Here is a 22,546-nt window from a genome sequence, read left to right on the forward strand (position 1 = left end):
TCTGTAAAATCCAGCCACATTTAGCACAAGAAATGTAAAACAGTAATGTTACTGTTTTCAGTATCCGTCTATTATACACGTTTAACTGGTAGAAAGTATATTACACTTCTTGAGACGTGTTATATATATATATGTAGGGATCATTATAATATTCAAAATATTGCTGCCAACTTATGTATATAAGCATCTCCACTCCAGTGGAGATTTTCAAGTTCTGGACATGTTTCAAGTTCACTTTAGTATGCGGACTCCCATTATTTGTATCACGAAGGTCATGATAAACAAAAATATGAATTGACCACCTTTAAGCGACACCAACCAATGAAATTAAAAGCCAGGAGATATTCAGTGAACACCTCAAATATCTAAACCAATTTTTTAAGAAATGATAAGAACCAAAAACCAGATCATTTTAACACCTCCATGCACATTTTCATGCTTGAATACTTGTAACAAGAGTAATTCATATTTGAGCTAAAATCAGAACCCTCTACTTCAGCCAGATGCACTACTTATGTTACCCAGGAAATATCATAACAAGACATCCCAATAACATACACATCAATTCACAAAACATCCTGAAACGAATGACATACAGGTGGACTTGCACATAAAATCCCATTCGAGCAGACTATAGTTAACCGTTCCAAAAACAGGATAGACAAGGCAAATTGTAAAGCAAAGAAGGTGAAAAATTCCACAGCCCTATTGCCTGCAATTGCCACCAAGTCTGTTACAATTGTCGTTCTACAGCAGTATCAATCATGCAAGAATAAAAGTTCAATTTGCAGCACAAAATTCCTGTACCAACAATCACTCTGGGAATCAAATTTACATTTCTAGAAATTAAGGGCACACAATAAACCGCAATGCACAAAACATCCTGAAGCTAATTACTGTAAACGCGATGACCAAGGAAAGTTAAGTATAAACCAAGCAGGTGAAAAAATTCTCCAACCCCATTGCCTCTGGGCAATTGCCATCGAGTTTTGTCAACTGTCATTCTACAACAGTATCAACCATGCAACAAGTTCAAGAAAATTCTTGGATCATACACAATTCCAACAGTATATTCAGTGAATTTTATTGAATTCTGCATTTCCAAGAAGAAGAAGAAAGAGGTGAAGAACAGTGCACAGGACATCCTGAAGCAAAATGCTTAAGGTGTACTACAAAGGAAGTTCAATTCAAGCAATACTACAGTAAACTGTTCCATTAACTGGGTGGTCAAAGTAAGTGTAAAAACAAGCAGGTGAACCAACATCTGCAACCACATTGCCTGCAAGTAACTATGACTAAATTGTTACAAATTGTGGTTCTACACCAGTAACAACCATGCAAGAACACTAGTTCAATTTGCAACACAGAAATCCTGTCATTCCAATTTGCCTTTCCAAATGAGGGCACATCAGGAACAACAATGTACTAAATATCCTGAAGCCAATTACGAACAGGTGTACTACACATGAAATCCCATTCGAATAGACAACAGTAAGTAAAATGCCAAAAATACAATGGCTAAGGCAATTAAAGTGTAAAGCAAGCAGGTAAAAATCTGCAACCCCTTGTCTGCAAGTAACTGCCAAGATTTTGTTATGAATTATGGTTCTACAGCAGTATCAACCATGCAAGAAAACAAGTTCAATATGCACCACAGAATTTCTTCATCATCCATCATTCCAATTAATCCAGAGATATAACTGAATTTCCATTTCCAAGAAGGTAGGACACATAATTAAGGAACAATGCACAAAACATCCAGAAGCCAATCGCAAACATGTGGACTACACTTCAAAATCAATCCGAAGACTAGTAAACCGTTCCAAAAACAAGATGGCCAAGGTAAGTTGACAAAGAAAGCATGTGAAAATATCTAACCCCACTGCCTGCAAGCAACTGCCACTAGTTACAAACTGTGGTTCTAGAGTACTTCAAAGTTCAATATGAAATCGCACAATTCCAAATTCCAAATCATCCATCATTCAAATATGGTATTATTGAGTAAGCATTTTAAAGAATTAAGGGCATATCATGAAGAACAATGTGCAAAACGTACAAATTATGTATAGGTCTTTATACTGCACAGGAAATTCCATTTGAATAACTAAAAGTAAACCATTCCAAAGCAGGATGGGCAGGTTACGTGCAAAGCAGTAGGTGACAAAAATCTGCAACCTCCTTTCTTGGGAGTAACCGGCATTAGTTTTGTTATAACTTGTAGTTCTACAGCAATAACCATGCAAGAATACTTCCATTTGTTCCACAGAATTCGAAATTCATGAACCACCCAGACATCCAAATAGTAGATTCAATCTGTTCCTGAAGAACTGGATTAACCCAACGTTTCAATATTATGTTCAAGGAACTGTGCATTTTCAAGAAAGTGTTATTTTGTTCAAGGAACTGTGCATTTTCAAGAAAGTGTTATTTTTTCTTGAGCAACTGCCGCTAGCATCGTTAGTCAATGCGGTACACAGTTGGGCAGAGCAAGCAGGAAGAAACCAAACAAAATCACGATGCCCTATTCTGTGACCTGCACAACAGCAAATGTTTCCCACAGCATTAACAACCATGGGGACTGCAAATTAATTTCAGGTTCCACCCTTACAATAGTAAGTTCAGGGAATACTGAATTTGCATTTTCAGGGAAGGGCAGTAGCTCTGGCTACAGCCACTCGGGTTTCGTTATAAGTGGAAGAAAGCAATATGAACTATGCATCTAGTCCAATTGACTCCACTGATATCTTGGATCATGCATGAATGTTTACAAATATTACTGAATTTGCATTTTCAATTACAAAAGGGGCAATAAAATTGTACATATTCATGATGGTAATTTTTTAATTTTGAAAGGAAGCACAAGACGACTGACCATCCTCCTACCAAAAGATTTGTCTGTAAGGAATCTCACGAACATAAAGCTCAAATCCTGCAAACCACATTCAAATGCTGCATGTTTGCAATCATGGCTCAACAGAAATTTGCTCCATTGGATTTGCATTTCCAAAAAGGACAAGTTTGTCACCATCATTACAAATTACTGTTCTACAGCAATATCAACCAGGCAAGAAGATTGGAAGTCCTGGATCTTCCCTTCTTGACAGTCAGGGAATGTTTGATTTGAATTTCCAAGAAAAGGTAATTTAATTTCACATTTGTCTAATATGAATAACACCAGCTAAGTCCTGGCAAACTTCCAACAGAATTGAAGGTACTATTTAACGGGTTAAAAGAGGAGGAATAGAAAAAGGTCTTCTGATGCCAACTGATCAATCAGATGCCAATACAAGCAATCTGGAGAAAAAAGTTAAACGCACCAAAATATCAAAACTTGCCCTCGTAGAATTTATTTATCAACTCAAAAGTACATTTTTCCACAAAACATGCAATACTCAAATCCACATGAAGGTCGGGAATTACCACACAGCATCGAACGTATTGGTACTCGAAAGAAATTGGCAACTACTAGTAAGTGCATTACATATACAGTACATGTTCTAATAGTTTCAGAAAATGTTACCACTAGATCCACATAATAGCATTTCCAAGAGAAAAGGAAATTTAATTACATCCAATTTGTCCATCAAGAATTACACCAAGAAACAAAGAGGCCTGGCAAAGCTAAATAGAACTAAAGGTATTCAACAAACATACACCACAAGGAAGATGCTACATTCAAATCAGATCAATGCTAAAGCCCTGCAATTATTAGGGGTCGCACACACAGAAATATCTCCCCTTGCACTCACACAATTTATTGAACAAATCAAAAGTACATTTCTCCTAGAACTTGAACATGCAAACATTTGACTCCAAATGGTCAGAAATCGTCACACACCATAAAATATATCAACTCTTAAGACAAAATCTAGTGTGAAGTTAATGCACTACATACAAATGCCTATCATGACCACCCTATATTTATTTATTTAAGTCACGAATTTAGGCACTTTACAGTTCAGACATGGCGTACAATGAATAACGTGCAACAGCACTAATTGCAGAGAAAACACCAGCAGTCAGCTCCTGAAAGATTCATCGTTAAGATAAGAGGCTTAAATAAAATGCCTTCTGATCTCAACACAAATCTCATTTATTAGATCAGCACAAGGCATTTTCACAGAACTTTGAATTTATATTATCCACACAATTTGGAATTTATATAACCACGGATAAAAGTAACGGTACGAAGACAAAAAAAATAGCAGTTTACTTCATAATTTTACCATTTAATATACAAAGTTGGCAGCAACTAAGATAAGGACATGACAAACCCAAAGATATGATTATGTTGCTCAAGTCAAGGAAAGACCAGTCTTATTGAACAATTCAGTAATATACATTTGTTGACCACTATATTTTCAACACATGTAGGAATGATCCAGAACAGCAATGCGGACATTTCATCCAGCCACTAAGTGGCATGGTAGTCACATACTTTGTCCCATAAAAACTCATTTAACATCCATTTTATGAACATCCTAGTAATCGAATGTGTGAACTCAGTTTTTCCCATATCGATACTAACCCTATAAACGTAGATAAATAAGAAAGTTGGAAAACTACATATTCAAAAACAGTTTAAATCGTTCACAACTATGTCAAGTTAGTCCACATATTACACACGAAATAGACCACATTACAGGCCACAAATATTCTCACATCAATAAGAATGCAAAGCTATGAAAAAATTTATAATGCTACCTAGGTGCGGGAACCTATCAAAAGTTTCTCAGCATACATAGTAATCGAATCAGGCTAAACATTCCACTTTTCATATAGTTGGTTAAACAAGTAAAGAACCTGAAGACTTGAAATGACAGGCATGTACGTCCAATTATAAAGTGACCAACAAAGACAATAAAATACTACTGACTAATTATAACCAAGACTTCCAAAGTAACACAAAATTAACTGCCTATGAGGAAATTGTAAGAGAAGGTTCTTTACTTGCAAAACACCACCACACCAGCAGACAATGTAAGTCTCGGTTAAATCGAGAAACTATTGCCATACAACCTTATTCTGGTTCTGGAATGAAATTATATTACCTACTTGGTGGGAATGACTAGAAACATGAATACCGAATTGCTGTACAGAATGAACATCAAAATGGGCAATAATTTTATCACAGTACACAGGATACGCATTCTTAAAATATAGCAGGTGCATGTTCACACGCCAGAAGATTCTGTACAAAGCTATGTGGAAGCAAATAAGGGTTTTCATATAATTCCAATATGACAGTTTCATTTTTAACATTTCTCATTAATTTCAAGTGTTCCAATGCCATCTCATGTTAATTAACACCGAACCAGAACTGGACTCTGCAAGTAACACAAGGTTGAAGGTTGTACAAAGCCCACGTGCCAATTACTGCAGCTTTGAACCAGAAACCTGTCCACCAGTCTTACCGAACCTCCTACGTCGGACAGCTTCACCGTACGAGAACTATACACTCCAGCACTTTACACAGTGCAGCACTATCCTTCTGCGGAAATAAATTTCTCAGCAGTAGATGGACCACGAACGATATAACTAAAATGCTTGACGTTCACTATCTTGATTTCCAGGATGATTTCCACTAAGGCAAATACGAAGCAAATAATGGCACCCGCTGCACAAGACTAGCACAGCAACGCCTCTCTCAGAAGGGAGAATCCTAAATTACGAGGAATCTGGAAAGAGATGCTACTTGACTCGTTGCCACAACCCTGTGAAATTTAGAGAAAGTGTTACAAGAATCACTTCAACAGGATTGAGCTGTCCCGTACAATGTATCGAATGAAAGATTTTAGCAAAAATTTGTATGCAGAACAAAGCAATTCTCAGCAAGTGAATTACAGACAAAATTTCATAGCTTAAAATTGGGCGATATGCTACAACTAACCAAACTGCAAAAGACACGAGCTAAAATTTGTATGCAAAGCACTTTCTAGGATAAGAATTTAATAGAGGTTTACTGATTAACTCTCTGGCTCGTGTTATATTACGTAAAATGAAACTGTGTGTTAAGAAATGAGCGACATTGCAAATAGCATATCCCAATAAAAAATGCTGAATTACTCAAGACAGAAATACATATCCCATTAAGAAAAAATGCTGAATTACTCCAAGATAGAAATAATGCTTTACAATAACTTAGCCTTCAAATGCACGTGTGCTTGTATCTAACCGGGAGACCGCTACTGCCACTCCAATCCATCATCGGCAACGATAAGGTGCACCGACTGGGGATCAGCAGATCATTCTCGATGGTTTTTTCGCTTGGCAAGTCCGACTGGTTATAATTCTCCATCCCCTCAACATAATCCACGGGAAGAACCCCTAACAAGAGAATGAACAAAAACTCTGGCAGAGGGAAATTCAATGTTTTGCAAGCAAACCTCAATTCAGGAGTTATCTATGAAATTGGTGCAAAGTGTGGATCAAGTTCATAGTAATCTGCTTAGGAATACTGTATTAAAGACTTGATTGATCCACTTTACAACAAATTTAACACTACTTTTTCAAAATAGATTTAACATTACTATCTTGCAGAGTTTTCTCCCGATCAGAACATTACTAATTACATCCCTGATAAATTAGAAACAAGTACCACACAAAAGATAAAATAAATGCTCATACCAACAAAAACATTAAAAGGTTGACCAAATTTCAAGCAGTCAAGAGCAAAGGGAAACATACTGGTGTACATCCTCGTGTGCATTTGTACAGGGCCTGACAGCAGTACAGCAACAAAATGCTTCCGCAAGTGGTTGCAGCTGCTCGTTAGCAGCAGCTCAGCAATGGGATACTTCGTCAAATGGTTGCAGCTGCTCAATTAATACTGTGGATGCTAATCTTAAAAACAGCTACACGATATGAACTGCATAGGTTTATCCTGAACAAGTTCCTTAAATTCTCACAGAGTTTTGAAAACCTACTGAACGAGAAAATTTACTCTGCAAGAGTAATATTACAAACCAAGTTTTGAAAAACCTACTGAAAAAGAAAATTACTCTGCAATAGTACTATTTTACACAATTACTGAAAAAAAAAAAAAAAAATGAACTCAGTACAACTTAGCCTTATCCAAGATGTTCATCATGGATGTGGTACGACTGGCACATTCGTAGTTGAACCCGGGCAGCAAAAGCAAATCTGCATATAGAATGCCAAACTGCAACTGCCCTAAGTTATCTCCAATGATGAAATGAACTGAAACCATGACAGAAAAGGGCGCAAGGAAAGTGGTGGGTGGAATATCAATTCACACCCATGACCAACAAAAGTAGCACGATATTCCAGATAGAATTAGCAATTCAATTTCAAAAAGTATTACTTGCAAGACTGCTTACACTTCAGCCGTATCCATGAAATTAAATCAGCAGCATGGCACGACTAAGATGAATCGGGACAGCTTAAGCAAGTAGGCGTCTAGCACGCACAACTGGAACTGTTATAAGCAACCTCCGAGGCGAACGTAACTGAAACTAGGTCTTCAGAAAGGCACAACAAATTGATGGGCAGAATATTAACTAAACACCCATCAGCATTATAGTAGTAAAATATAGAACTAACTACAAGTAGTAATATATCAAACTGTTCGATATTTATATATATCAAAGCTGCAATACTGCTTACACTTCTGCCTTATCCGTGACGTTATATCACCAATGTGCCACAACTCTGTAGTTGAATGGGGACAGCCTTCAAATGCACGCGTGGGCTTTAATATAACTGGGCGACTGCTACTGGCACTCCAATCCATCATCAGCAACGATAAGGTGCACCGACTGGGGATCAGCAGATCATTCTCGATGGTTTTTTTGCTTGGCAAGTCTGACTGGTTATATTTCTCCATCCCCTCAACATAATCCACAGGAAGAACCCCTAACAAGAGAATGAACAAAAACTCTGGCAGAGGGAAATTCAATGTTTTGCAAGCAAACCTCAGTTCAGGAGTTATCTATGAAATTGGTGCAAAGTGTGGATCAAGTTTATAGTAATCAACTTTGGAATACTGTATTAAAGACTTGATTGATCCACTTTACAACAAAATTTTAACACTACTTTTTCAAAATAGATTTAACATTACCATCTTGCAGAGTTTTCTCCCGATCAGCCCATTACTAATTACGTCCCTGATAAATTAGAAACAAGTACCCCCACAAAAGATAAAATAAATGCTTCATACCAACAAAAACATTACGGCTGACAAAATTTCAAGCAGTCAAGTGCAAGGGAAAACATGTACTGCTGTACATCCTCCGTGTGCATTTGTTCAGGGCCTGACGGCAGTACAGCAACGGAATGCTTCCGCAAGCGAATGCAGCTGCTCATTATAATTCGTCAAATGGTTGCAGCTGCTCGTTAGCAGCAGCTGAACAATGGGATACTTCCGTCAAATGGTTGCAGCTGATCAATTAATACTGTGGACACAAATTATAAAAACAGCTACACGATATGAATTGCATAGGTTTATCCTGAACAAGTTCCTTAAATTCTCAGGGAGTTTTGAAAAACCTACTGAACGAGAAAATTTACTCTGCAAGAGTAATATTACAAACCAAGTTTTGAAAAACCTACTGAACAAGAAAATTTCTCTGCAATAGTACTATTTTAAATAATAAATTACTGAAAAAGTAAATAAATTCAGTACAACTTAGCCTTATCCTAGATATTCATCATGGATGTGGTACTTGAACGCAGGCACCAAAAGAAAATCTGCATATAGAATGCCAAACTGCAACTGCCGTAAGTTATCTCCAGTGATAAACTTAACTGAAACCATGACAGAAAAGGGCGCAAGGAAATTGGTGGGTGGAATATCAATTCACACCCATGACCATCAAAAGTAGCATGATATTCTAGATAGAATTAGCAATTCAATTTCAAAAAGTATTACTTGCAAGACTGCTTACACTTCAGCCTTATCCATGAAATTAAATCAGCAGCATGGCACGACTAAGATGAATCGGGGCAGCTTAAGCAAGTAGGCGTCTAGCACGCACAACTGGAACTGTTATAAGCAACCTCCGAGGCGAACGTAACTGAAACTAGGACTTCAGAAAGGCACAACAAATTGATGGGCGGAATGTTAACTAAACACCCATCAGCATTATAGTAGTAAAATGTATAACAAACTACAAGTAGTAATATATCAAACTGTTCGATATTTATATATATCAAAGCTGCAATACTGCTTACACTTCTGCCTTATCCGTGACGTTATATCACCAATGTGCCGCAACTCTGTCGTTGAATGGGGACAGCCTTCAAATGCACGTGTGCGCTTTAATATAACTGGGCGACTGCTACTGGCACTCCAATCCATCATCAGCAACGATAAGGTGCACCGACTGGGGATCAGCAGATCATTCTCGATGGTTTTTTCGCTTGGCAAGTCTGACTGGTTATATTTCTCCATCCCCTCAACATAATCCACAGGAAGAACCCCTAACAAGAGAATGAACAAAAACTCTGGCAGAGGGAAATTCAATGTTTTGCAAGCAAACCTCAGTTCAGGAGTTATCTATGAAATTGGTGCAAAGTGTGGATCAAGTTTATAGTAATCAACTTTGGAATACTGTATTAAAGACTTGATTGATCCACTTCACAACAAAATTTTAACACTACTTTTTCAAAATAGATTTAACATTACCACCTTGCAGAGTTTTCTCCCGATCAGCCCATTACTAATTACGTCCCTGATAAATTAGAAACAAGTACCACACAAAAGATAAAATAAATGCTTCATACCAACAAAAACATTACGGCTGACAAAATTTCAAGCAGTCAAGTGCAAGGGAAAACATACTGCTGTACATCCTCCATGTGCATTTGTTCAGGGCCTGACGGCAGTACAGCAACGGAATGCTTCCGCAAGTGAATGCAGCTGCTCATTATAATTCGTCAAATGGTTGCAGCTGCTCGTTAGCAGCAACTGAACAATGGGATACTTCCGTCAAATAGTTGCAGCTGCTCAATTAATACTGTGGACACAAATTATAAAAACAGCTACACGATATGAATTGCATAGGTTTATCCTGAACAAGTTCCTTAAATTCTCAGGGAGTTTTGAAAAACCTACTGAACGAGAAAATTTACTCTGCAAGAGTAATATTACAAATGAAATTTTGAAAAACCTTCTGAACAAGAAAATTACTCTGCAATAGTACTATTTTAAATAATAAGTTACTGAAAAAGAAAATAAATTCAGTACAACTTAGCCTTATCCAAGATGTTCATGGATGTGGTACTTGAACGCAGGCAGCAAAAGCAAATCTGCATATAGAATGCCAAACTGCAACTGCCCTAAGTTATCTCCAATGATGAACCGAACTGAAACCATGACAGAAAAGGGCGCAAGGAAATTGGTGGGTGGAATATCAATTCACACCCATGACCATCAAAAGTAGCATGATATTCTAGATAGAATTAGCAATTCAATTTCAAAAAGTATTACTTGCAAGACTGCTTACACTTCAGCCTTATCCATGAAATTAAATCAGCAGCATGGCACGACTAAGATGAATCGGGACAGCTTAAGCAAGTAGGCATCTAGCACACACAACTGGAACTGTCCTAAGCAACCTCCGAGGCGAACGTAACTGAAACTAGGACTTCAGAAAGGCACAACAAATTGATGGGTGGAATATTAACTCACACCCATCAGCATTATACTAGTAAAATATAGAACTAGCTACAAGTAGTAATATATCAAACTGTTGGATGTATATATCAAAGCTGCAATATTGCTTACTCGTCAGCCTTATCCGCGAAGTTTTATCACCGATGTGCTGCAACTCTGTAGTTGAATGGGGACAGCACACGCACATCAGTGGCTAGCACTTCATTGGAAGTAACCTCCGAAATGAACTGAAACTGCGACTAGAGAAAGGCACAAAATATTGATGGGCGGAATATTAATTCACACCCGTAACCATCATAGTAAGATAATATATTATGAACTAGGTAGAATTTGCCATTCCTTTCAAACTGCGTGGCATAGCTGTTACAGTTGCAAGGAAAGCTTACACTTCGGCGTTGTAACATTTTGAGAACTTACCAGGATTCTGAAAGCCTCAAAAGTAGTATTTTGAGAACTAGCTAGAATTCTGTAAGCCTCAACAGTAGTATTTTGAGAACTAGCTTTATTTTGGTAATTCTATTTTAAAACTGTTTAGCACTGCCAGCATCTTCATCAGCAATGACATTGAAAAATAACTCTGTTGAGAACAAGCTTGATTTCCATAATTCAACTTTAAAACTGTTTAGCATTACCAGCATCTTCATCAGGGACAATGACATTGAAAAATAACTCGGTTGCAAGTTTGCTTACATTCTAGCTTCATCCATGGAAGTTTATCACCGAGGGGGCGCAACTCCAAACGATGAAAAAGTTTGGTATAACTATCTCAGTTGAGTTTGATTACACTTCAGCCTTATCCATCCAGATCAATTGAGACACCAAAATCACATCAGCATATAGCATGTCTAACTGCAACCCTCTTGAATAACCTCCAAGACGAACTGAACTGGAACTATGAGAAAAAAGGCACAAGAAATTCATGGGTGCAATATTGACACCCACAAGGAGTAGAAATGTTATTTTGGAAATTGCCAAAATTATTAAGTATTTTTAAAATATACCATCTGTAATACAACTTGCTTTGGCTGGAATAATCCCGACTTGCAGAATAGACTCTGGCACTGCCTTCACTTGCAGTCTTAAGAATCTCGTTTTTTCTCCAAGAAGAATTGCCTAGTTTTTGCTCATTCTTACGTCCGGACCGAAGAAATGGCAGACCTGATGAAACGAAATGCATTCAGAAAGGAAAAAACTACTTTGTGTAGCCTCAAGTTGGACCCAAATTTTAAAGTCAGCAATAAAATAATTATTTTGGAGAATTCATTGGAAAACAGCCTTCCTCATTGGTGAATTATGAAAAGTCTATCTGTTGGTACTTCACTAGCTGGAACATGTAGAAAAGACACGGATAACTTCCCAGCATTCATCACCCACAAATCCTGACAAGACCCCAGGAGGAGGTATCCTGACTGAAAAGAATTTGCAAACAAGAACCAACAAAGCAAATGCAGCTTAATGGTAATTAATTAATATGAACCACTATTTGATACCTTACCCACAATACAGGCGACCATACTTCGCACCATGAAATTATGCTCGCAATAATGGAACTATCTTCATCAGTAACATTTTAAAAGTTTTGGGGTTGCGTTATCGATGGCCGACGTGTCGCAACTCGAAAATTTGGTATAGGAATCTCAGTTGCACATTTCACTTCAGCATTATCCAGTCATCACTGACGTAGCACAACTCCAGGACGCCAAAATCAAATTGGTACACAGCAAGCCTAACTGCACCAGTCTTCAGTTAACCTCCAAGATGAATCGAACTGAAATGATGATGTTAAAAGGGCACAAGAAATTGAAGGCTAAAGCAGAAATGTTATTTTGAGAACTTCCTACAATTAGTAACTGAATTTAGAAAATATTCAATATGGCTGTGTTAAAATAATTGAATATACCATATGTTCAGCAAGGCTATCGAAACTCCAATATTGCTCAACACTTACAGTATTTTCCAATGTACCATCTGTGAGTTTGCTTCGGATGGAATTCTGAGTAGCAGCTCGGACTGTCATGTCCAGTCATAAGAACCACAGAGTTTCTCTCATGTTACTTGCGATAAGTGTACAAGTTTCTTGCTCATGTTTACTCGGCATTTTCTCATTCTATAATGGTTGCAAGAATTGCTAGTTTATTTCATTCTACCTCTGGACTGAAGAAATGGTACACCTGATGAAATGAAGTGCATTTTTATGTAATCTTTCCGTACAAAACTTCCTAGTATTCATCCCCCATAAATCCTGGCTAGACCTTGGAGACACCCTGACAAAGAGAATTCACACAAATCACAGCTTCATGTTATTAACTAATATGAATAATTACTCGACAGCTTACCCATTATTTAGGCGATTCGTTGCTCTAAATTATGCTGATAATGAACTACCTTAACGGGTCCAGTAACGATATTGAAGTCTGGTACAGCCATCTCAGTTGCAGGTTTGCTTTCACTTCAATATTATCCATGAAGTTATGTTTGCTTACACTGTGACAACTCCAGATGAACGGGGACAGCAAAATCGAATAAGCAAACTCAACTGCCCTAAGTAACCTCCAAGACGAACTGAACTGAAACCATGACTAGAAAAAGGCACAAGTAATCTAGGGGTGGAATATTCATTCACACCCACAACCCAAGTATTTAAGTTATTTTAGAGAACGTAATGTCCAGTAGGCTAAGTTACAAAATTGTCAAACTCTAGGAATTGTCAACTATCACTTACAATACTTTATAATATACCATTTGTGGTCTGCTTGCTTCGGCTGGAATAACTGCGAGTTGCAGCTCAGGCTCTGAAGCACTTCCTTTGTGTCACAAGAATCAAAGAGTTTTCTGCTATTCTGTCTGGACTGAAGAAAATGGCAGACCTGATTATTCTGTCTGGACTGAAGAAAATGGCAGACCTGATAAAATGAAATGCATAAAAAAAAGACTGTAGGAAACTGAACCCCCCCCCCAAGTAAAACCTCGCTTATTTTTAGAAATCAAAAAATAATTTTCCAGAAAAACATAACTTGGCCTTCCTTGTGGCCAGATTTCAGACAAGTCTATCTCTTGGCATGTCACTAGCTGGAAGGTGTAGAATAGACTCACAAATTCCCTGCACTTACCCGCAAATCATGACGTGAGAATTAACGAACAAGAACAAAAGCAAATAAAAACTTTTATGTTATTATCAACCAAGTAATATGCAGCACTACTTTGACAGCTTACCCACATGATAGATGGTGGATGCAGCTTAGCTTTCCTTAATGCAGAATTTCAGGGAAGGCTATCCATTGGTATTTCACTAGCTGGGAGCTGTAGAGTATACTTTGATAATATCCCACAATTCATCACCCGCAAATCCCAACAACTTCCTTTATCCTTCCTTTATGCCAAATTTCAGGCAAGTATATCCATTCGTATTTCACTAGCTGGAGTGTGTAGAACAGACTGGTAACTTCCCAGGATTCATCACCCACAAATCCTGACAAGAGAATTCACAAACAAGAACCAACAAGGCAAATCATGTTGCATGTAATACGTACCAATGCTCAAGACCTTGCTCACAATTAAGTGATGCTCAGCACGTTAATCAGTACAGGAAAGAAAAATTTCGTAAAAAATTTGTGTAGTTATCAGCATTTCCAAGTTTGCTTACACTTTAGCGTTTTCCACAAAGTTATCGACGTAACGCACAACTCCAGACGATGACAAGGTTTGGTACAGCTATCTCGGTGGCAAGTTCCCACCAAGTTATCATGGACATGGTGCAACTCCAGACGAATCGGAACAGCAAAATCAAATTGCATTCAACTGCACCTGCCCCAAATAACCTCCACTGAACTGAAACTACGATGAGAAAAGATACAAGAAATTGAAGGGTGGAATATTAATTCACACCCACAACCCTAAGTAGTAATGTTATTTTTAAACTAAATTTAGTAGTTGAATTAGAAAACGTTCAGTATGAATATCAAAGTTAAGATTAGAAATGTTCAGTTCCAAGAATTGCCAAATATTTTACAATGTACCATCTCTGGTATATCTTGCTTCGGCTGGAATAATAGCCAGGCACCGCCTTTGCGTAGCAGGAAGAATTGCTAGTTTCTCTCATTCTATGCCTGGACTGAAAAAAAGAATGGAAAAAACCTGACGAAATGAAATGCAATACAAAAACTACTTTGAATATCAATATGTACTACTGCTCAACAGCTTACCTACAACACAGGTGACGACGCTTCACAGGACGAAATTATGCTCACATTAATGGAACTAAAATTAGGTTACTCCTGGATCTGAAAGTTCCATCTGAATTGCACTACAGTTCCAATAATTCTCCATCTTTGGTAGTCGCAATTAAAAATAATGTACATCCAACTCCTTCCAGTAACAACTGCTAATCTCATTACCTCCGTGTTAATTTGGACTTTGTTGAGAATTATTAACCTTGGATCATCACAGGGCCTGACGAGAGAATTCATATAACAGAACACTAAATGTATTGCCAAATATCACTTCTCAAACAAGACTGAAATTACAGCAGTACTGTATAATATCCACAACAGATGAAATATCCTTAATTATTTGCATTATATACTGTAACAGGAAAATAAATACCAAACGGAGTTAACTTCATTGCCGCTCTATTTCCTGACACGATGTTGACGTAACGGGAATCTCCAGCAGAACCACAGCATCTTAAGCATACCACAGCACAGCTAACGCAGAAATTCATCCTGAATGTGAATTATCAGTCCTGCCAATAAGAAAAGTAAGACAAAAGACCCCTTGGGGGTCAAAAGAGATAACCCAAGACATTGTCCAACTAAAATGGACTCAAAACTAAAGTCAATTTTGGCCCTGGCAAGGCACTCTCATTTAACTGTGTGTGTGTGTGTTCAGTTTTGAATAAAATGCCACATAAATCTGAGATGTCCCAGTGGACATGGAAGTTCATGGCTTGTCTATGACCCTCTCATGCAAGTCTTTTTTCAAATCCTCACAGAAATAAGCCTTCCACAACCAGCGTAACGAGTTGTACTGCTGGAGCTATTAGTCTGCATGCCAAGTAAAAGGGTAAGCATGCAAAACAAATCTATGTACATTCTTATAACCACACAGAACTTGTTTTACGGCTGTATCCAGCAGATACATGGGAATTTAAAATGTTAATAAGTGAATAGATGGAAAATACTAAGAATAGGACTCAAGTCAAAGGATCTTCAAGAATGCATCATATTGATGGAATGCTATTCTTGCCAAATAATTTAATTGTTGCAATGACTGGTCGCCAACTTAAGGCATCTTCCTAGCCAAAGAATCTAATCCACTTCTTTGAGCAGCAATACATTGCATGCCCTCATACAAAATAGGGAAATACATAATATATTTTAAAAAAGCATTCCAACAGCTGGCTGACTTGCATTATGAAATTATCTCCAGACAATACAGGCTTCTGTCTGAAGCCTTTACAACCGAACAATGATAATATGCTCAATTATTCCTCCTTTACACAAAGTAAAATGCATACCAAGACTCAAATGCAAATATACAATACCCTATATAGCTTCAATAAGTAACGGAAAGAATATATAGAATGTTGCTAGGTAATGGATTATCTACATTAATAACGCATTCAATTACCGCCATTAACAAACAAGCATTTGGAAGCTGCCAATTTAACATTATTAGAACATGCATGCGGCTAAAAATACAAATACCATCATCTTGCTTATTAGATCTTCCATTTCAAAAGGAAATTGGTCAAATTTTCATGAAGATTATGTCCAGAAAATGCTCCAAATTATGTTTAGACATGCAATGAACATAAAACACGGAGTATAAAACCATTAGGATTATACCACAAGATTATTGTACTCTAAGTGAAACAAATAATACCTGGAAATTAAGAGCTCAAAAGGCTCATTCAAAAACCACCACAGTTCTCGCCCTTCTTCAGTTCTCCCTTAGTACATTCAAAATCCGCAGTACTTTCTCAATGGTTCTCTTTGGATCAACAATGGAATGTGAAATGGCAGCACTGTCGTAGGCATAGGTTTTTAAAAATAGACTGGTTTGCACCTCCACTTCATAGGATGAGCCTGCCACTATGAGATAGGATTCTGCATTGTACTATCTCTCCACTCAAGCTGAAGGAATGTTTTCCCTCTTACATGCATAGTATTAAAAACTGGACAAAATCTTCAGGACATGCGAATCAAGTCAAACACGTGCCTAACTTGTCCTTCACAAAAGGATAACTTCAGTAGATCCTGAGAGAAAGAAAATGATAAAAGTAGAATTAGATTTTGCCAAATAGAGGCACTCCGAAAACAGGACTTTAGCACGAAAGTATTTATTTACCTTACAATACTAGCATTATAGATTTTTGCACTCCAAAACAGAACCATTAATAAGAATTATTAGAAAATCAAAATTTAACTTAGCCTTCAGTAATGGCCCATCCAAATTTATTCGACTCGCCATGAATCGTGGGGTTGTCTTCCTCAGACCAGCAATCCAACAATTATATAAAAATCTTGATCTTGCTATCAGGACACAACCATTAAACTCTGAAGAGTAAATAAACTTAGCCTGGTTCAGTGCAGTGAGTTACTAGGAGTAATCACTTTCTCCCCTCAAGAGAGGCAGTACTATCATCCTTCAATATTAAATCAAAGTAGTTCCAGCTTTTACCACATTCAACTTTTTCATTTCTTTCTTACTCGGGAGAATTTATTAGTATCCTGGAGAAGAGAATAGCAAGGATGTAGGTTATACAAAGGTTCTAAAAAAATTGTACAACTAGAAATTTATCTGAAAACTAAGTCACAAAGGAAGGTGAGCAACTTAGCCTTTACAACATGCCATCCACACAGTAGACTTAGGGCCAGTTCAAGACCTTAAAACTGATCTGCATCCTACTTGTGACATCCACTGCCATGGCAAAGTACCTTCAGTCACTGCTGTTAGGACATACAGAACTACCACAGCAACTTGCACCATCGGAAGCACCTGAATTGCAGCCCTAACAAAGAAAAAGTAGCACAGCAACACCAAATTCCAAACGAATTCCTATGATATTTACCGTAAACTTCATCAAATGCTACTAGGATTATAGTACCTAATGGTAATGCCAAATTAAACTTCCAAGTAAAAAGGAACTACATGCCCGACATACTGTAATACAAATACTGTATACATTTCTTGCGGTGCATTAACAGATCCACACAAGGGTTCCAGTCACATCCACAATCCTGTATCTTTTTGTCAACCCTCCTGAAGCAGTATCTTCAGACTGAAATTATTAGAGCGCCTTGATTAGTAGTCAATTTTTTCGTTTAATATATTCCATCATGAAGTTCCTTGTACCCAAAAGGCAGCTTGGCGTAAACCTATGAAAAATATAAAAGTTAAATGGAAAAAAAAAAAATCTGCTTGAAATCTCGACAGAACACCTAGGTGTACGTTTCAATAACAATCCATTAAAAAACATAACCATGTTCACTGTGACGCTCAAACTTTACAAATGGGATTCAGAGAAATTTCATAGCCACAATACCGCCACTTCCATCCAGTCCCGTGAGGAAAATTCAGGCTTTGTCACAGCAAACAATTGATAGTAACGAAATTTCACTCCTAGTAACAATCGCAAACCAGTCTGCTCCGTACTCCACATTTCCGAGAGGGAGCAAGCCATTCTTCAATAATCTGTAGAGAGGGAAAAAAAAAGGGCACCTAAGTAACTAACAAAGTCAGAAGAATTATTGGTAGGCTAAAATTTAAGATTAACAGATTCCTTCAGCAATAATGTCATCCGCCAAAACAACTGGAGCCCTTTACACAAGCATATTCTCATGGCTGGAAGCATGAATACTTCACCCCTCTTATAGCACAATGTCCCCTGCATCTGAACCAAGTTTTAACAACCCGCCAAGAGAAACTAACAAAACGCGTTCAGAACAATGTTTCTGGAATAAAAGTCAATATAAGTTTCTGCAAGATCACGAACACTCACCATTTTAAAACTGGTTCACTTAAGCCTTATCAAATAATTCCTTGTCAGATTGAAGTCTCCCATCAGCATCGACCTGCCATATTCCACAAGACAAATATTCGGTAATTATAGAGCCATAATTTCCACTCAATATCAAGTAATTATTGCAGGTTAAGCAAAATCCGCAAATCCCAAATTTGTCGCAGGTTTCTCTGCAATTACTCCACTTCTAAATAGGAATAAAACCAAAGTATTAGGACAAGGCAAGTGAAAAACTTCATTCGTTCACAATTGTTTCAAGAATCGTTCACAATACTGTTATGCTAATACTTCCAACATGCACTTTGCTGAATGCTGAATCGCCGTTCAGTTTAAAAAAGCTCAAATATCCAACTGAGCGTCATACGGAATTATCGTCCATTCCCAGCATTTACTGAGGCCCAAGTTTTCCCCACTCCAAATTCAGAAGTCGACCATTTTAGGAAACACACAAACTTCAATGTATGAAGCAGTTCAGCAACAAAAGCGTTTTCGAAAATAGCTTGTAACAAAATAAATTAAAAAATAATTAAGGGGAAACAGCAAGCTACTGGCTGATAAATGCGGAAAAAGAGTGGGGAATCCTGAGATGAACCGCACAGGAAATACTGGGATCCGAAGACCCATAGTCCACAATTAGAACGCTTTCCTCAAGACATGCAACTCCTACATTCAATTAACTATCCGGTGGAAAGATAATATAAAAAGATCAGTAGTGATCTATTAACTTAGCCTGCAAGATGATCCATTCATACATGCAAAACTCCCAACCGACGATATGCCATGACACGACAATTATTCCATCCTATGGACTAGGACAAACTGCATCAGCAATGGTCGAAGACGGATATATTTTCTTCAAAACGTGGATGCTGATGACTATGTAGTTACAACAGCATGTCGAACACAGATCTTCCTCTTCAAATATTGCTCTTCCTCTTCAGATTTCACCCAGCACCAAACGCCACCCCTCTGCGACAAATATTGCACAATATCCATAGAAACTTAAACCATAAAATTAGAATTAAATACAAAATGAAAACAAAAGGATTTTTCTAGAGGGAATGTTACACACGCACACACACAACTTCCATACCCGTAGAACTCTTTAAAAAAAACACAAAGATCGCCATCTCCAGTGGGTACAAATATCTCATCAATACAATAAAACTGGATTAACGAAGTATAGTATGTACTTTGCCAGAATGTCGGTTTTAGCATAGCAATTTTCAACGTACATTGTAACGAGAGAGCAACAATGAGTACACTAAGGGGAAGACGAAGTTCCTTATAATCAAGAGTCTAAGAAACTCTACGAACCAAACTGAATATGGCGTCTAAGAATCTTAAACAGACCGTAATCCAGGTAGTACAAAAATAAATTTCAGTCAAATAATCAACAAACCAAAGGAATTAAAAGCTACACACGAGGAAATAAGCGACCTAGGTTCGAGAAACAGGCGATAATTTTCAAGAGGTCCACATTCAATAATCAAGACCAACTGGTCTACACCAAATATACTTTTTGTAATCAAGTAGAAATTTTTACACTACCGTTAAATATATTTCGTGATCAAGTAGATTTTTTTTACAAAATACTTCACTCTTCTATACGCGTAGCACACAAAACTAAAAAAAATCCCTTCAACTGAGAGCAACTATACATTTCAATGAGAGTTTCTAGTACCAATATCTTCAATTCAATAACAATGACTAAACGATGCATATCCGTTGGCCAGGATATCAGAATTTAGCATACAACAGCAATTTTCCAAATACATGGAAAAGCGTGACTATAAAAGTACACGGTACGACGAATGTAGTTGCTTCCCTAGTGCAATACATAGCCTACTATAGAACTTTAAACCCAATAATTGAATGAAAATTCTCAAAATCTTTATCGAACAGGACTTAAGTTCGTATAGTGGAAGACTTGTTTGTCAAGAGCTTCCCAAGAAGCTACGCACCAAAGAAATGAGTGACCTAGATTCTTCACACACGCAAGTTTTTATGAAGAGGTATACAATATTCAAGAAATCGAGAGAACAATACTTTACAATGGCCAACTCCATTATGTATTATTTTACTTAAAACCATATTTTGAATGAGGACCTTCACTCTTATTAGAAATATTGGTCGGTCTCCTTAGATAGCTACCCAAAATTAAAATTTACCAATAAATTCAACGATCTAATTTTCGTACTACAGTCAAGAAATCAAGACCAACTCCTGATAACACCTCGCTAATATAACACGATCATGCAAATATTTTCCTACCTTCCTGCAGGCCCGACGATTCTCCTTGGGGCTTCGCCCTTCTTCGCCACTCCTCTTGTCCAAGAACACCATTCTCACCGGCCGCAGAAGAGAGAATGGAATACGTCATGATGCTCGGCCTTTTATAAACACATCCCCTGTGACCCGATCAATATGTAACGGAAATTTCTGGAAATAGTGTCGTGGAACTTTCCATCCCTACTGCGCAGGAACGCAGCCTCTTACCCAATCGCATGTAAGAATTCTATAATGGAACACGCCTACCTTCATTTCCGTAATGGCGTCACTTTACATTGTTGCCGGTTTTCACTGAATTAAAATGACGCCATGTTAGAACATTGCTTCATTTTACTGCTTTGGTAACTGACATAAAATAGATTATTATTATTATTATTATTATTATTATTATTATTATTATTATTATTATTATTATTATTATTTCTTCGTTATGCCCATTCAAAGAGTGCGTTTGATGGCCTGATGCCTACCAGTTTTCTTTTTAGGTTTCTCCACGGATTTGTGCTTGGCTTCTATTGTACTATTTTAAAGGCTCCTCGAACTTGTATGTCGTCATCCGTGATATTCATTTCTTGGAGGTCCGCCTTAGTTTCTTCTCTTCTAGCCAGTTTATTTAAACCTTGGAGTTAATTGTTTAAATAATCTTTTGGTGAGTGTCGCTGTCCATTCTGTAGATATGGCCATAGAATTTCAGGCGTATCTTGCGTACGGCATCAGTGAACCTGTCAGTTAATGAGTAGGCCTAAAGGTCCATCGTTTTCCTCTTAATCCACATTCCATTTTCTCTCGTGTGACTATAAATTTTCCGGAGAATTTTCCTTTCTTGCTTTTTAATTTCTATAATTGTAGAGTTACCTCCAAGGGATGGTTATTATTGTTATCATTATATTTTATATTATTGTATGCAAATTATACGAATTAAAAATGATGAATCAAGTTTGATAATTATCATATTTATTGCAAAAAGTAATTATTCTTTCAAGATTTCCATTTTGCACGAGTTATCGGTAGACGAGTGTCATTATTATATACGAGATAGCAGATGGCGTTCTGGATATCTTGTTACATGGTCTGGTGATCACAGAACGACGTACAGGCTTCGTACAGCCACAGAAAAATAATAAAGCAATATTTAGGGAAAACTGAGGCGTTAAGTGCAACAAGAGCCCATACTTGTACATCGAAATGATGTTTTGAGAAAAACGCGAATCGTTTGATATCATTTCTCCTGAAGACAAATTCTTCATGATTTGTGTTAATTCTTTCATTTATTTTTCTTTAAGGGCCTAGCTTCATGATGTAAGATTTTGAAACAATACGCATAGGCTCCTTCCTCAAGAGAACATTATTACTGTTCTTTTTTTTTAAACATTCATTTGTTTAAAACTTAAATCCTGAATGAGAAATTAGCTTCTAAAACCAGCTATACCAGATTAAACGAAGAATGTATTAATTTATTATTTTCCATTCACTTACATGTTTTCTGACTTAACCATCGTTTTCACTGTTTGAAGGCAATAGAAAACCTCCGAAAACCGTAAAAGTAGTTAGTGCGACGTAAAAACAAATAACATTAATGAATTAATTAATCTCTC

General features: G+C 37.3%; 1 long non-coding RNA gene across 12 annotated transcripts; it reads right to left on the reverse strand.

The window, feature by feature from the left end:
• Positions 1-3,734: 3,734 nt before the first annotated feature.
• Positions 3,735-21,057, reverse strand: LOC136866178 (uncharacterized). 12 transcript variants are annotated; one of them, XR_011017917.1, is made up of 5 exons: positions 20,934-21,057; positions 14,839-19,628; positions 14,653-14,747; positions 13,540-14,470; positions 3,735-13,503 (listed from the first exon to the last, which is right to left on the reverse strand). It is a non-coding gene; the product is annotated as an uncharacterized lncRNA (long non-coding RNA). The 12 variants fall into 12 exon arrangements; XR_011017920.1 differs by having other exon boundaries at positions 13,540-18,846; positions 19,412-19,628; XR_011017919.1 differs by having other exon boundaries at positions 13,540-18,846; positions 19,385-19,628.
• Positions 21,058-22,546: the final 1,489 nt, after the last annotated feature.

This window comes from Anabrus simplex, chromosome 3, assembly GCF_040414725.1.
Source record: "Anabrus simplex isolate iqAnaSimp1 chromosome 3, ASM4041472v1, whole genome shotgun sequence".
Classification (NCBI taxonomy): domain Eukaryota; kingdom Metazoa; phylum Arthropoda; class Insecta; order Orthoptera; family Tettigoniidae; genus Anabrus; species Anabrus simplex.